Source organism: Panthera tigris, chromosome F2 (assembly GCF_018350195.1).
Source record: "Panthera tigris isolate Pti1 chromosome F2, P.tigris_Pti1_mat1.1, whole genome shotgun sequence".
Taxonomy (NCBI): domain Eukaryota; kingdom Metazoa; phylum Chordata; class Mammalia; order Carnivora; family Felidae; genus Panthera; species Panthera tigris.
The window spans coordinates 17,025,257-17,042,122 of record NC_056676.1 but is presented as its reverse complement, the minus strand read 5'-3'; the positions used below and the strand labels follow the sequence as shown (position 1 = coordinate 17,042,122).

The following is a 16,866-nucleotide window of genomic DNA, read 5'->3' as shown; positions in this document are numbered from 1 at the left end:
CTGCTATCCCACAAGCTGAAAGGTGCTGGCACTGGCTGGCCTCCCAGGCTCAGTCCCCACTGAGCTCCTGATGGTCCCTAGGGAGAATGACCACCACCACCTCCAACTCTGTCCACCCTGGGCTAGGCCATCACCATTGCCAGTACTGCAGCCACCATGTTGAAGTCCTCTCAATTTTTTCTTTTTTCTTGGAAAAAAGGATATAGTACAAGTCTCTATTGGATATAGTTGCTGTGAGGTTTAATGAGAACTTCATATCCCAATTGCCTGCTTTATTTTTCCATTGAGGTACCTTTCATGATTTTACGTCACAGTTTCCTTGTTTATCTTCCTTGTTTATCTTCACGACTGTCTCCCTTTTCCAGTGTAAGTTCCATAAAGCCAGAGATTTTGTCTGTTCTTCTTTACTCCTCATTTTGCCTTACAAAGTGCCTGGCACATAACAGATACTAAAATATTTTGTTGAATGAATGAGTATGTAATGCATGGAATAGTGCCTGAAACATAGTAGGCACTCCATTAATGTGAACTTTAAAAAAATCAGTAGCTACTATCTATAAATTGAGGGTAATAAAATACCTACCTCATAGAATAAAATAGAAGAGCAGAGCACACAGTAAGCCTTCAATTAGTGGCAACTGGATTATGTATGAATAAGTTTTAGTCATTTTCAGCTAAAATATTTTGTGAAGAAAGTACTCCTACTACTCTGTGTTTCAGCTTACAGCTTTTTAAAAGCTTGACTTCATCCTTGTGTGAGGGATGAGGAAGGGTTCAGGAAGAGGCTTGTACAGGCAGTGGGTGTTAGGCAATTTTATTTTATTTTTTTAAGTTTTTATCGAAATTCCAGTTAGTTAACATACAGTGTAGTATTAGATTCAGGTGTAGAATTTAGTGATTCTTCACTTACATACAACACCTGGTGCTCATCACAACAATCTTTAATCCCCACCACCTATTTAACCCATGACCCCCACCTACCTCCCCTCCAGTAACCATCAGTTTGTTCTCTATAGATAAGAGTCTGTTTCTTGGTTTGCCTCTCTTTTTTCCCCTCCATGTTCATTTGTTTTGTTTCTTGAATTCCACGTATGAGTGAAATCAAATGGTATCTGTCTTTCTCTGATCAACTTATTTTGCTTGGCATAATACTCTCTGGCTCCATCTATGTCATTGCAAATGGCAAGATTTCATTCTTTTTGATGGCTGAGTAATATTCCATTATATGTATGTACACCACATCTTCTTTATCCATTCCCCAGTCAATGGACATTTGGGCTTTTTCCATAATTTGGCTATTGTTGATAATGCTGCATGAACATTGGGGTGTGTGTAATCCTTCAAATCAGTATTTTGTATTATTTGGGTAAATACCTAGTAGTGCAAATGCTGGATCATCAGGTAGTTCTATTTTTAACTTTTTGAGGAACCTCCATACTGAGTGGCTGCACCAGTTTGCATTCCCACCAACACTGTAAGAGGGTTCCCCTTTCTCCACATCTTTATGTTAGGCTATTTTAAAGTGAATTCATTCATCCAAAAAATATTTAGTGAGTTTTTAATTATATTCTTAACACTGTACTGGGTATGGAGATTGTGACAAAGAAAGATGACAATGGCTTTCTTTCACAGCTAATCAGGAATCAGCAGCTTTTCAGAGCTGCAGTGCCGGTTCTCAAGGGCAGCTGTTGGAGGTATTGTTTCTGGAAGGCTTAAAGTAACCTAACAGTTCTTACATAGGAATTTATACTCTAGATATCATCAGTGATACATACAAAGGTACATACTCACCTACCTACTCATGAATATTCATCACAAGATTAAAAAAATGTAAACCAATCTAAATATCCTGCAAGAGGGGGTTGTATAAATAATGTGTTCAAATGATGGGATATTATTTGGCCATTAAGATAATATGTGGGGGGCACCTGGATGGCTCAGTCCGGTTGAGTGTCTAACTTTTGATTTCAGCTTAGGTGTGATTCTAGGGATGTGGGATCAAGCCCTATGTTGGGTTCTGCACTGAATGCAGAGCCTGCTTAAGATTCTCTCTCTCTCTCTCTCTCTCTCTCTCTCTCTCTCTCTCTCTCTCTCTCTCTCCCCCCACCCCCTGCTTCTCTCCCTTGTTTGCTCTCTCTGAAAAAGGGGGATAATATGTGGAAGTATCTATTACTATGGAAATATGTTCACAATATATTTATTTAAAAAGGTTATAGTATGATCTAAATTTTGAAAGAGTATTTGCAGAAATAATTTATTTTTATAGATACTAAAATTTTTATCATTTTATTTATCTTATTCTAATATTTAAGGTATACATAAGTATTAATGTAAGCACATAGAAATCTGGCATGACACACCTCACGCCGGTCAGAGTGGCTAAAATGAACAAATCAGGAGACTATAGATGCTGGCGAGGATGTGGAGAAACGGGAACCCTCTTGCACTGTTGGTGGGAAGGCAAACTGATGCAGCCACTCTGGAAAACAGTGTGGAAGTTCCTCAAAAAATTAAAAATAGAACTACCCTATGACCCAGCAATAGCACTACTAGGAATTTACCCAAGGGATACAGGAGTGCTGATGCATAGGGCCACTTGCACCCCAATGTTTATAGCAGGACTTTCAATGATCACCAAATTATGGAAAGAGCCTAAATGTCCATCAACTGAAGAATGGATAAAGAAGATGTGGTTCATATATACAATGGAATACTATTCGGCAATGAGAAAGAATGAAATCTGGCCATTTGCAGCAACATGGATGAAACTGGAGGGTATTATGCTAAGTGAAATAAGTCAGGTAGAGAAAGACAGATACCGTATGTTTTCACTCATGTGTGGATCTTGAGAAACTTAACAGAAGACCATGGGGGAGGGGAAGGGGAAACAATAGTTACAAACAGAGAGGGAGGGAGGCAAACCATAAAAGACTCTCGGATACTGAGAATAAACTGAGGGTTGATGAGGGGGTGGAGGAGAGGGGAAAGTGGGTGATGGGCATTGAGGAGGGCACCTGTTGGGATGAGCACTGGGTGTTGTATGGGAACCAATTTGACAATAAATTATATTAAAAAAAAAAAAGGAAATGTGGTATGACATACATCCAAAAGTCAGTAGTGTCAGAGGGATGATTCTATTGTCTTCTTATTTGTTGTTCTTGGTTATTTGTATTTTCTAAACTAAATTTTTTCTTCATTATGTATTAAGTTTTAAAAATTATTGCTCCATCCATAATTGATCTCTAGGTGGTTACATAAAAATTGTTAACATTTGTTTCCCCCAGGGGAGGGGGCTGGGTGTGGGGACAGGGGTTTGAGGAGTTTTCATTATATACTGTATGTACTTTGGAATTTTAAAATACATGAATTCAGTACTTATTGAAAAAAAGAACAAAATAAAAAAGATTATAAATAGTGGCCTGAAAAATTGTGGTGGGTCCCTTGGCTGGACTTTCTGTATGGGTAAAGGAACTCTCTTAGGCAAGTGGCAGCTCCCACAGGTGGGAATGGTGGTTGGGACCATAGAGACTGGCTTGGGAAAGACGTATATGCTCCTTGTGGCAGGAGAGACAAGGCAAACAGGCAGACCAAATGCCTTGAATAAAACTATGCTGCTGACTCTGCTAGTCTCTTCTTCCCTTTGAAGAATCATCCAGAACTTTGGGTATGTCTGAGAGCCCAAGCTATGTATCTAATAAATTTATTAGTTTTTTTTCTTAATACAAAAATAGTACATGTTCATTGTAGAAATTTTATAAAGTAAAGACAATGAAAAAAATACTTGTAATCCAGTTATAAAGATACTATTTTGTTTTAATGACAGGCCTTGATTATCAGTATGTATAAAATATGTGTGTATACACACATGTGCATATAGGAGGTTACACAATGAATACTGCTTTGTAACCTTCCTTTTTCCAGTGAAGATTTCTTTTTTGAGGGGCTGGATAGAGAACAATGACAAAAAGTATTCTAGGATTTCTTCTTTTAATGTTGCTTCTGAAAGATATAAATATTAGGATAGAGAATTTTAGTCATTGAACAGATTCATTCATTCATTCACACATGTATAACCTAGTCTTCCTCCATCCTGGTTAGCCAGCGTCCATGGTCTCAGTTCTCATTTACTTAATAAAACTGAGCCCTCCAACACTAGAGTTTGTGACCCTTGGGCCCCTGAAGATTGATTCTTTTTTTGCCTTGTATCTTCTATCACTTCCTCTCCACTGGATCATTTCCATCAATATTCAAATATGTTCAAACTTCTCTCATCTACCAGTCATCCTCCTAAACCTGCTCTGCCTCAAACATTTTCCATATCAGTCAATGCAATATGCCCAGTTGCTCAGGTCAGAAAGCTAGGAGTCATCCTTAATGCCTCTCTTTCTCCTTACATGTAATCCCTTGACAGGTCCTATGGACTTTATCTCCAGAATGTACCCCAGATTCATCTACTTTTCTCTATCTTCACTCTCATTGTTTGACTAGATATGGGAACAGCCTCCTTATCTGGTCTTCCTGTAATACATTCTCTACACAGTAGCCAGTGAAAACCTTTGGAGACAAATCTGAATCCAACTATCCCTTTCCTCTGCGTAAAGCCCATTGATGGCTTCTTCACATTTAAAAGAATATCCCCTTTCTTATGATGGCCTACAAGGCCCCTGGCCCTGTCTGCCTCATCTACTTTCCCCCTTTAGCCACTCTGGCTTTTTCCTGTTTCTTGAACACTCTTGTATCTCTTGCTGCAGAAGAAGCTTCACGAAGGCAGAGACTATGACTATCTTGTTTACTGCTGACTTTTCAGTCTGTCTTGGTTCCTTGAACATAGTAGTAGGTATTGCATACTTATATTGAGCAAGTAGGTGAATTTATGAGCTAATGAGGATGATAAAGACAAATACGCTTTAAATGAAAGCCAACTGTGGTAAGAGAGGCTTGAACTAGGTGCCTGGAGTTCATGGAGGGGATACTTACTGTAGTCAAGGAGATCACGGAGGTCATATAGATGAGGAAATGTTCAAGATGGACATGAAGCTTGGACGTAAAGATTTTCTAGGTTTAAGAAAAGGAGTAGGGTCTGAAGAGAATGATGAGTAATAATTCTGTTGAATTGGGACATAAGGTATATGTAATAGACCTACACAAGTTAGGGACGGAAAGGTAATTCTGGATCTGATCATGGGGGATCTAGAATGCCAGGTTAAAGTGTTTAGATAGTTTATCTGACAGGAGACCTACCCCTACATTCCAGGGAACAAAATAATCAGAGTCTTCGGAAGGTAAATTGGTCCATGGTCTTTGGTGGTCATCAGTGGAGATGAATGAAAAAAGAGGGAACAGATGTGAGGAATACCCTAAATAAACTGTTGATACAAATTGATAACTGATAACTGAATATGAGATGAGGAAATCAATGCAGATTTGAACTTGAGTGATTCAAAGAATAGTGGGACCAATAATAGAAATAGAAAATCATAAAAAGAAGATATTTTTTGAGGGGATAGATAATGAGTTTGGTTTGTAACCTGTTGAATTTAAGGTACTAATGGAACAGGAACATGAAGTTTGTGATGGAATTTGGGACTAAAGACAGGATTAGAGATGTAGTTTTCACTTATTCATTTGTCCAGTAAATATTTATTGAGTACCTAGCATATGCCAGACACTGTTTCAGACATTGGGAATACAAAGATGAAAAGCATAAACCGTGACTCTGCGATTTCCTTTTTCCCATACCCAGCTTTTTAACCCAAGACCAAGAGAAGACACTCCTCTATTGATAGATAATTATAAATTATCAAGATCGACAATATAACTGTTGTAATATGCATGATTGTTTATATGTTTAACCTCTTTTATGATTATAAGCTTGTATTAGAAGGGGTTTCATCATGCAAACACAATTGCTTATAATTTATAACCTAGGGTTCAAGGAAATGCTGACATGATGATTAGAGGAAACAGTTTAAGGATGTATAGGTGTCTTTGATTTTGACCAATGATTAGGTCATTTCATCTGCATATCTAACACAGTAAACTGGCACTGGGAGAAGAGCTAAAGATACCAACTCCAATATGCTGGAATTTGGAAGAATTCTGTGTCTCAAAGGGGTAAATTCTGTGGATAGTTTTAGGAAGAGTGTCAGTCTGAAGCCGTCTTCAAAGGGGAAACAGTAGTACCTACATTCAACCTTGGATGAAGCAGGGACGACTATTTAATGAGGTTCTTGTTACTATTTTTCTGTTGGGTGAGGATGGGGTATTGAAAGCAAGGTGAGGAAAACTGTAGGGAGAAATCAGGCGGAAATGCAGAGCAAACAGGGAGAAAAGTCTTAAGAAAAGGGGATACAAGTTATTTACAATCATGCGCTTTAACTGCTTTATTATCCTATTTTGTTTCCACAACGGCATGCAAGTTTGAAAAAGAATTATCTTTTCCACTTTATAGAAGGGTTAAAAGGACAGGACTAAAAGCCAGCAAAGCTGGGGCTTGACCCAATGGTTTTGAGTCCAAATCTACGATTCTTTGCACTGTACTGAACTGTTGGGAGATGCTGTATGCTCTGGTGCTCTGTCCCACTGCTGTATTTGCTCAGGCTCGTGGTTGAGCTTAAATGTCCTTCACTCCTTCTCTGAGGTCTAAACCCTACTTATCCGCACATGTCAGCACATGTCACCTTCTCTATGAAGCTTTGTCAGATTCTGTCAGCCTTCCAACAGCTCTTTGTCTTTACCTCTCCTATAGAGTCTTTCTCTATGGATTGCCTCACATTCTTTCTTGGCATTATAATGTTTATTTATATGCATGTTTTATCTCTGCTTGTAGACCCTAAACGCCTTCAGGATAAGCCCTGGATCTGAATCATCTTTATTTTCTAACAGTACTTAGCACAATGCCTCACAGGCGTTTAGTAAATATACATTGAATGAGTGGATGAGTGAGCGAATGAGTCTTCAGGTCTCCTGAAGCAAGTGTGAATCAGCTGGATAACTGCCAGGAGTCTCTTTGCCTCTCCAACTGGAGGCAGGACTGATGTCTCCAGCATGTTATGGAGGGGGATAGCCAGATGAAAAAAAGAGGGCAAAGTTTGATTTGCTTTATGCAGGTGAAAATAGGAAGATGTAAAAGTAGTGAATGGATAAGTTGAGAACTGAGATGTAATCTGTATGATTGTCTGAAGGTTTTAGGAAGAAACTTCCAGTCCCTTAGTTCAGGTAAATTGGAATAATTGGTACTTTCGGCTGTGTAGATGTGCTACTTGGCACAAAGAGAATAAAAATGTATTAAGTGTGTTACAGGGAGATGAAAAAAGACTGAGAATAAATCAGGATTGTAGTCTTTTCCAGTCATTTTCACTTTGGGCTGAGGTCTGAATTATCCATTTTGGAGTCACATGTTTCTGTCCGCTGCTAGACTGCCCGGTATGCTTGGAGCAAAGTCAATTAATTCAGCGGCTCCATGGCTCACTTCTAACAGACTGTAGTGGAGAAGTTTAGCATTATCAGTGAGAGAGAACTGAAGATTAAGGATGAGGAAACAAATGGAACTATTGCCACATCCCTGGATGAAATCATCCTTGTGCCAAAAAGGTATTACTCACTCTCAGCTGTCAAGGGGAGATGCCCAGGGGAGCAACTCAACTTTAGCCTCTGCTATAACAGTTTTGAAGAAGAATGAAAGACTACTTAACTTTAAAGCATGGGACCAAGTAATGTGGGCTTGAAGTATGAGAACATGGTAGCCATGCTTTTAAGGAATCCATAAATGTGTTGTGAGATACTTTGTAAGACTTAAAATATTACATAAATTCTATTATTAAACATGGAAATAAGGGTGTATTAATTTGAGTGTTGTTCTATAAAGCCTATACAAAATAGAAGTTTGTTATGTTAAAAATTTGAATTATAGTTAATATGCTACTTAGAATAAACAATATTAAATATCTAATTAGTGATCATTTTTCTTGAAATTCTAAGCTTGCTTTGTTATATTTGCTTTTCTTTGAAAAAGGGGATAATTTGGGGCACCTGGGTGGCTCAGTTGGTTAAATGTCTGACTTTGGCTGAGGTCATGATCTCTTAGTTTGTGGGTTGGAACCCCGCACTGGGCTGTGTGCTAACAGCTCAGAGCCTGGAGTCTGCTCAGATTCTGTATCTCCCTCTGTCCCTGCTCTTCCCCAGCTTGCGCACTTGCTCTCAAAAATAATAAACATTAAAAAAAATTTTTTAAGGGGGGATAATTTGAATGATTTATTTCATTTTTTAAGTAAATTTTTTTATTTTAATGTTTATTTATTTTTGAGAGAGAGAGATATCACAAGCTAACTGACTGAGCCCTCCAGGCGTTCCTAGGTCATTTCTAAAAACTAGAATTACTGTTTCCTTTTTTTCTTAATTTCTGATGGTAAAAGTTGATAACTTAAAATAATTTGGTTAGGACTATAGTTTAAGTAGCATATGTTCAGTTTACATGGCTACTTTTAATGCTTCCCCCCCCCCCCCCCCATTTTCTGAAGTAGAAGGACTTTCACTCCTTAACTACCTGCAGTCTTTTCAAATGTACAGGTGTTATCTAGGCTAGTGTATTGAGAGGACATTCATTCATTCAGCAAGTGTTTTATTGAACATCTACTATATGCCAGACACTGTAGCTAATGGCATGTAAGAGTGAACAAGATGGACAAGGTGCCTACTTTATTAAAGTTTATGTGTCAAGAAGGAAAAAATGTCAATGAGATAGAGTGACTGGGTTTGGGAAAGATGTGTGTGTTGGGAGCCATGCAGATTAGGAGACCAGAGAATGATTCCTGAGGAGGTGGTATTTGCTCTGTTATTTGAAAGACAAAGAAAGGTCGGTCATATGACAATGATCTGGTAGTAAGGGACTCCAGGAAAGGGAACAACAGCGAGTACAAAGGCATTAGGACAAGGATGAGCCTTGCCAGATAAAATACAGGATGCCTAGTTAAATTTGAATTTCAGATAAATAATGAGTATATACTATCTTAATATAAGTATGTCCCAAATATTGTATGGGTCACACTTATACAAAAAATAATTCATTTTTACCTGAAATTCAAATTTAAGTAGGCATCCTGTATTTTTATTTGCTAAATTTGACAACTGTAGCCTGAGGTATTTAAGCAACAGAAAGAAGTCCAGTTTTGTTGAAAAAGAGTAAGTGAGGGGAAGGTGGTGGGTGGTAAGTTTGGAGATTTTGGTAGCGGCTGGATTGTTCAGAGCTTTATCAGCTAAAGTAAAGAGTCTGGATTTATCCTAAGTGGAAAGAGAAGCCACTGGAGTATTTTAAGCAGGGGAGTAACAGTCTATTAAATACATGGATAGATAAGAAAAGGATGGCCACATATTAATTATATCTTAAGTTTTTCTCTTCTTGGTATATGTAGGGGGATACCTTTACAAATGGATTTCTTTTATGAAAGGGAAATTTATGCCCTGCTTTTAGTCAAATAGGAGTGCAGAGAGCTCCTCCTGTGTCTACCGCTTCTCAGTTACCTTCAGCTCAAAATAATCCTTACGCCAAAGTGGCATATTTTGAGGTGGCATATTCTGATCCCCTTCAGTACATTTTATAATCAGTAAGTCCCTGTGCATCTTAAGGTGTTTTCTTGGTAAGAACTCTTTCAGGTTTGAGATCCTGGCCCTTTTTAAATTCAAGGCAATCTGTTGTTTGAGGCTAGCTAGTCCCTCTCTGCCCTCCCCACCCATACCAGTTCTCCTAAAGAGTCCTTATTAAAAGCAAAAGAATTAAGTTATCAGAAAAGGATTTTAGTAGTCTGGGGAACCTAATTATATAGATTCAGTCTGTCTTTTTGGAGAGTTACTGAGTTATCTTAAATGACATAAAAATAAGTTTCTAAATCAAAGTCACATTCACTGCCCATTGTCATCACTCTCTCCCCTCTCCAATGCTTCCTCTTCTGATTAGATTGTATCACAGGCACTGAGTCAGGACACTGTCCCTGTAATCTTAATTCCTGTTGAATACTTGCACTTGATTCACTGCAAGGGGGAAAAGCCATGGTTCTCTTTGACACTTTGAGTCCCTGAGCTCTTTCATCAACTAATTATCAGCAAAGGACCTGAGGAAGGAAACGCAGTTCATTGGTTCATTAACTCGCACCCTGTAGATCTGTGGGGCAGATGGGGAAAGCTCCCATTAAAGCCTGGGGATTTAGGAAGGCTTTCCTGTCAGTCATGAGCTGGAGCAGCAATTGTGATGGGGAGTGGGACTGCTCAGTGTGCCTGGGCTGAGGCTTTCTCCTTAATGAGGGTGAGGTTCCCCGGCCTCCCACAGTGCAGGAAGGAGGCAGAGCCCAGCAGCTCTCCACACCCACTTCCTTTCTGTCCTTAAAACTTGGTTCAGTGTTTCTTTGTGATATATACATCACTTCTCCTACCAGCTGTGAGGGCAGGAGCAAGAGCAATTAAGGGCATTATTAATCACCAAGTTCTCAGTGAGAGGGGTCAAACTGCAGCAGGATTTGACAAAGCAACAATTCTATCAGCAGCGGAGTTATGAAAGTAGATAGCTCAACATTTTAGAGCTATATTTGGGCTTGTTCTTTCTTGGCCCTAAAAAATCTTATTGAAAGTGAACATCCCAGAGGTGATTAAAAACTTGCCTTCCTTTGAGTTTTGGAATTGTCTGAGTTCTAACAATATTTGAGTTTGGCAAGCTTTGAGTCTCCTTTGGGAGGTTGCAGCAAAGTGAATTGGAAAATGTATCGGTGCTTTTACAGAAGAGAAAGGGTCTCTGCCTTTTATTGTAACATGTATACTAGAATTTCTTCTTCATTAAAAATCCATGGAAAATGAGAAAAACATCTTATGGAATTTGTTTTGTAAATGCATTTGAAATATCTATTGAAATTTTGTTGATTTTATAAGATTAATACTATTCAACATTTTTGAAGCAGGCAGTGTTTTTCTTGGTGACGACCCTTCACCCAAAAACAACACTCACAGAGGGGCCCGCTGATGACTGCCTCTGGGTGATCAGACTGCTCTTTGTGCTGCACTTTGTGTGGTTCTTTCATATTATTTTTCTCATTTAATCAGTCAAGAAATGTTTATTGAGCATCTATTATGGGCCAGGGATACAGTAGAGAATTAAGTAGACATATTCTCCTTCCTAGTAAAGTTTATAATCCAGCAGGGAAGACAAAAACTAAATGATTAGACTTATTTAAACATAAATTACAGCTATCACATTATTTTATCTTACAAACTGTGAGTATGTACATCAAAAAAATAATCTCACATTTTCTTACCTGGGCTTCTAATTATATTATCTGTGATACAGGCAACAAATAGGTGGTTGGCTTATATGCAAAAGACCAGTCACTTCTCAATTATATCAGTGGCTCTGATATGCTTGCCTCAACTGGGGTGAAAGCCTTGGCAATATATGTTTTGCCATGTGAGAACACTGGTTAAGGTTTTTTAAAGAGTATTTTTGGGAATTGTTTCTGCTGAGATGGTGGAATGGGGAGTGGGGAAGAAGGAAGAAAACTAAGTATGAAGAACTTTAATTTTATAGCCTCAACCCAAATACCCTAAAAGCAGATGGACTTGAGGAAACATGAGAAGAAGGGAAATCCTGGGCAGAGTCAAACAAGTGTTCACTGGAGCAGCAATTACAGCCCTAGGCAGGAGGAGGCTCAAATTTCCCCATTACTAGGGCTTTTTCTTTAATTTATACCCTAAATGACTCTTCTCTGGTATCAGAGGGGACTTCACAGGGGACTATGAGAAGTAATTAAGTGTTTCAGTAGCCCCTTGAGATCTACCTAGGGAATGTACAAGGTAAAATATAATAGTTTAGGGTTGAGATCAGCCAACAATTTAGCTGGGGCAACCTTTGAAAAGCAAGTTACCCAATAAGGAAAAAGTGTTAGCAGAATGCCTAGAGAGAAGCTCAAAAGACAAAGGGTTGAATGGACACTGTTAAGTCCTAGGCTACATCTGGATTAATACTTCCTTTACATGGTGCCCCAAACCACCTCCTTTGCACAGTGTGCAAAAAGAAAACCACAGGCTCAAAATGGAGTCACTTATGCTAGGCCAAGTCACCAAACCAGGGCTTAATACCTAACCTAATTGCAGTTTCAGTCTGCAGAAATAGATCTGGTCAGCAGTAATGAGTAATCTGTTGCATGAGCCTTTCCATCCTTCAAAGGAAGATGAGGTCATCTACCTAATAAGACCCCTGTTTTTCCCCCTAAGGGAAAGTGACCTTGCTTGGAACAATCCTTTATTTTCTTTTGCTGATAACTTCCTTATACCATCCTCCTTCCCATAAAAATCTTCCATTTTATACAACTCCTTGGTGTATCTCTCCATTTGCTAGATAGTATGCTGTTGGATTCATGAATCATTGAATAGAGCCAATTAGATCTTCAAATTTACTCAGTTGAATTTTGGTTCTTTAACAAGGGCCAAACAGAATAACTCAGCCAAAAAGTACTTCTCTTGTTTCTCCTAAAATAATAGTAATTTTGCTCAAATCTTAGCCATTGCACAACATTTAACCAGAAGTGTTAAGATCAGTTAAGCCTGTCCCAAACCCTGGTATTGAAAAAGTTACCAAGAAACCTTTAACTCTTTGATAACATTGGCTCCTTTAGATCATTAGTAACCAATCAATACTTGCTTATTTCTTTGTGAGGAGGATCAGTACTTTTGACATGGGATTTGTCAGTTTATATTTCATATTATGGCTTGATTCAAAGACATTATGTTATGATGTAGTGGTTAAAGGCATGGTCCTCAGAGCAGACTGACTGGGCTCACTATTTCTCAGCTGTGTAACTTTGGGAAAATTGTAAGATGGGATTAGCTATAGTACTATGGTATAGGGTTATTTTGAAGACTGCATGTGCGTGTGTTGGTGTGTGTGCACGCGCACGTCCGTGCTTAGAACAGCACTTGGCACGTGGCCAGTCCCCAAAAGGGTTAATTAAATATTATCATTTGAATTGTTTAGAGTAACTTTTCTGCTCTTTGGAACAGACATGGTCCAACTTTAATTTGGCTGGTAGTTGTGACTTATGTCAGTTGCACTGATGGGAGAGGTGTGGTCGTGTGGATGAATCTTTCCTTAAGGACCATTTGTTTGGTTTGTAATACAGTAAATGTATACTTTGGGTCTCTTGAAGGACCCACCCAGGCTACATCATAATAAAAACACTTATGTGTCAGGCACTTTATTTGCATCATTTTATTAAATCTTTACAGAGGGCTCCAAGAGGAAGTACTATAATTATTCCCCAGTTTACAGCTAAGGGAACTGAGACATAGAGAGGTTAATGAAGAAAGTACACAAGGTCAAACAGCTGGTAAGTGGTAAATGAATTTTCACGCCAAAGCCATCTGATTCCAAAGATTGCTCTTAACAGTGATGCTGTGCTGCCTTGACCTCTTCTGAGCAAGCCCTTGACCAGAAATATGAGAGAACACCTTCTCTGGGACTCTTGGAAGCCAATAGCAAGGCCTCCACTTGCAAATAAAATGCACATAATGTCACAAAAAGAACTTGTGCCATTTAATGGAGGAGAATCATAAATTGAGGACATGCAAGGACTAGAGATAGTTCCTCAGGTACCTTTAAAAATTAAGTCCTTGGGGCACCTGGGTGGCTTTGTTGGCTAAGCATCCAGTGTAGCCGACTTCAGCTCAGGTCATGATCTCATGGTTTGTGAGTTCGAGCCCCACCCACATTGGGTTGTCTGCTGTCAGCACAGAACTTGCTTCAGATCCTTTGTCTCCCTCTCTCTCTGCCCCTCCTTTGCTGTCTCTCTCTCTCAAAAATAAATAAACATTAAAAAAATTAAATCCTGAGATGGTATGCAACAGATTTCAGTAATCCCAGTCTTTCAAGTAGTCATCAAGGTCACTTGCTGCTGGGCCTGGGGGTGACCTACCACAGGACTGTCCAGGTCTCCTGCTGCTTGGGATTCCCTTCTGAGCTTCTCTAGCAGTGTTCATTCACTCTGTGCTCAGCTGGTCCCTTCCAGCTCTTGCCATACAATTCTGAAGCTAGTGTCTTATGAGAGTTTAGGAATTCTCTTTGAGCAAGGCACTTATTAGTAATTGTTTCTAGTGCTGCTGTGATAAATTTTCACAAACTCAATAGCTTAAACAACATAAATTGATTATCTATAGTTCTGGAGGTTATAATTTCCAACATGGGCCTGCCCTAGGCTAAAATCAGGGTGTTGGTAGAACTACATTCAGTTCTGAAGGCCCTAGGGGCAAAATCTGTTTCCATATCTTTTCAGTGTCCTTGGCTGGAGCCTTCCTCATATAGCCTCTCTCTGCAACTGTTGTACCATCCGTCTCTGACCATAGCAGGAATGATGCTCTGCTTTGAGGATTTGTGCAATTAGATTGGGCCTGCCTGGATAATCCAGGACAATTTCCTGAGTTTAAGGTCCTTAACTTTAATCACATCTGCAAGTGACCTTTGCCATGCAAGGTACCACCTTCACAGGTGCTAGGGACTAGGACATGGACATCTTTGGGAGGTCATTATTATGCCTACCACAGGAATGAAATTGAAACTGGGGTGTATAATGCCATCAGTTTAGAATACAAAAAACGTCACCCTGTACTGGTTCCCCAACTTCTACCCTTGAACCCCCACTGGCCTTTTTAGCCAGAGATCCTGGGTGAGGTGAGGCTGGGAGTGGGCCCTCCTGTGGTCAGTCCATGAACACCAGGAATTTAATCCAGGGGGTCAGCCTCAGTTAATATACATGTATTTTATTCAGAGAGAGTGTGCATATGCGTGCAAGCAGGGAAGGGGCAGAGAGAGAGAGAGAATCTTAAGCAGGCTCCATGCTCAGTGCAGAGCCTGCAGTGGGGCTCTATCTCAAGACCCTGAGATCATGACCTGAGAGGAAATCAAGAGTCTGATGTTTAACTGACTGAGCAACCCAAGCACCCCAGTCTTAGTTAGTATTGCCTTGCAGGGAGGAGGGTGATCAGTACTATAAGAGTACTGTTCTAGCCTGCTGCTACTCCTACCCACTGGTGGTGTCACTGCCCTGTCCTGGGCATCCATTCTGCTTATTCAGGGGCTCTGCCACAGAATGCGTGGCAGTATTGAAGTTGCCAAATACAGAGCTTGCTGCCATGGCCATTGCTGCACTGGCCAGAACTGACTAGCACAGGATGGGGAAGGAATTCTTCCCTTACCCATGGGTGCCCCATGCCCAGGCAGCCCAGGTTCTCAATAATTTCCTTTAATGAAATGGTCTTTTCCATCTGTACTTGTATCAATAGGGTTAGTTGGGGTTAGCTGCCTTCAATACCTGGTGAGATCCCTTTACCTGAGCCCTGACCTCAGGGCGATCTTGAGGAGTATTGTTGAGCTTACCTGCCTCCCAACACAGGTGACAATTATGGTAACTTTGAAGCAGGAAGCAAAGGAGGTGAGGTTCTCATTTCCTTCCTAATGACTCCCACCTGAAGCCTTCAGGCTTCTTACACAAATTCACTACCCCTCATCTTGGGCAGTGTTTAAGCTTAGTCTCTCAATGGGGTGATGGTGAGGGTGAGGGAGTTGGACCATGTTGCCAGCACAATGTCTATTAGTAATTCAAGGGCATTTTGGTGACTTGTCCAGGAATGTGAAGGCTTCAAGGCAACTCCTTGTGGCTACCATCAGAAACCAAAGAACAACTAGCAATTTCCAAATGGCAATTTTTTTAATAAAAAAATATTTAAAATTCCATTTCACTGGGCATAATGCCAGGGTTATCAGTCTTCAAACATTTTTGTTTCAGGACCCCATTACACTCTTAAAAATGATTGAGTCTCCCAGTTTTGGTTGATGTGTGTTGGATCTATTGATAGTTTCCACAGTAGAAATTAAAACAATTATATATCAATTCATTAAAAAAAAACCATTAGGTTAATATAATTAACACATTTTTATGAAAACTAGCTATGTTGTCCAAGACAAAAACATTTTTTTATTAAAAAAAATTTTTTTTAAGGTTTATTCATTTTTATTAATTTTTTTTTTAACGTTTATTTATTTTTGAGACAGAGAGAGACAGAGCATGAATGGGGGAGGGTCAGAGAGAGGGAGACACAGAATCTGAAACAGGCTCCAGGCTCTGAGCTGTCAGCGCAGAGCCCGACGCGGGGCTCGAACTCACGGACCGTGAGATCATGACCTGAGCCAAAGTCGGCCGCTTAACCAACTGAGCCACCCAGGCGCCCCAAGGTTTATTCATTTTTAGAGACAGAGAGCATGAGTGGGGAGGGGTAGAGGGAGAGGGACACATAGAATCCGAAGCAGGCTCCAGTCTCTGAGCTGTCAGCACAGCGCCCAATGTGGGGCTTGAACCCATGAACTGTGAGATCATGACCTGAGCTGAAGTTGGACGCTCAACCAACTGAGCCACCCAGGTGCCCCAAGACAAAAAAAATTTGAGGGAAGAATCACCTTGTTTTACTTTTTTTTTTTTGCCAATTCCTTATGTTTGACTTAATAGAAAACAGTTGAGTTTTTTATATCTGCTTCTGCCTTCAGTCTGTTCTGATATCACAGTTTGGACCAGCTATCCTGGGGTAATTTCAAATCCTATGTGCAAAAATGCTTTGGAGATGGTAAAGCACCATAAAAAATGCTAGGTGTTTGCTGTTTCTATACAGGGCTGCTAAAAGAGGGAGTAACAGGAAATTCCTTCTCTGAGGCTCATCACACCTCTTTGATTAAACACAGGAGAACTCAGCCCACCCAGAGATGAGGTGTTTCTTTTTACAGAGTTTCAGAAATAACATTCTCACAGAAACTTACATGGAAAAAGTCCATCAGTTTACCAGATA

General features: G+C 39.8%; 1 protein-coding gene across 2 annotated transcripts in view; it reads left to right on the top strand.

Moving 5' to 3' along the window:
- Positions 1-16,866, top strand: part of CRH (corticotropin releasing hormone) — a 310,403-nt gene that overhangs the window by 147,715 nt on the left and 145,822 nt on the right. The window lies entirely within an intron of this gene.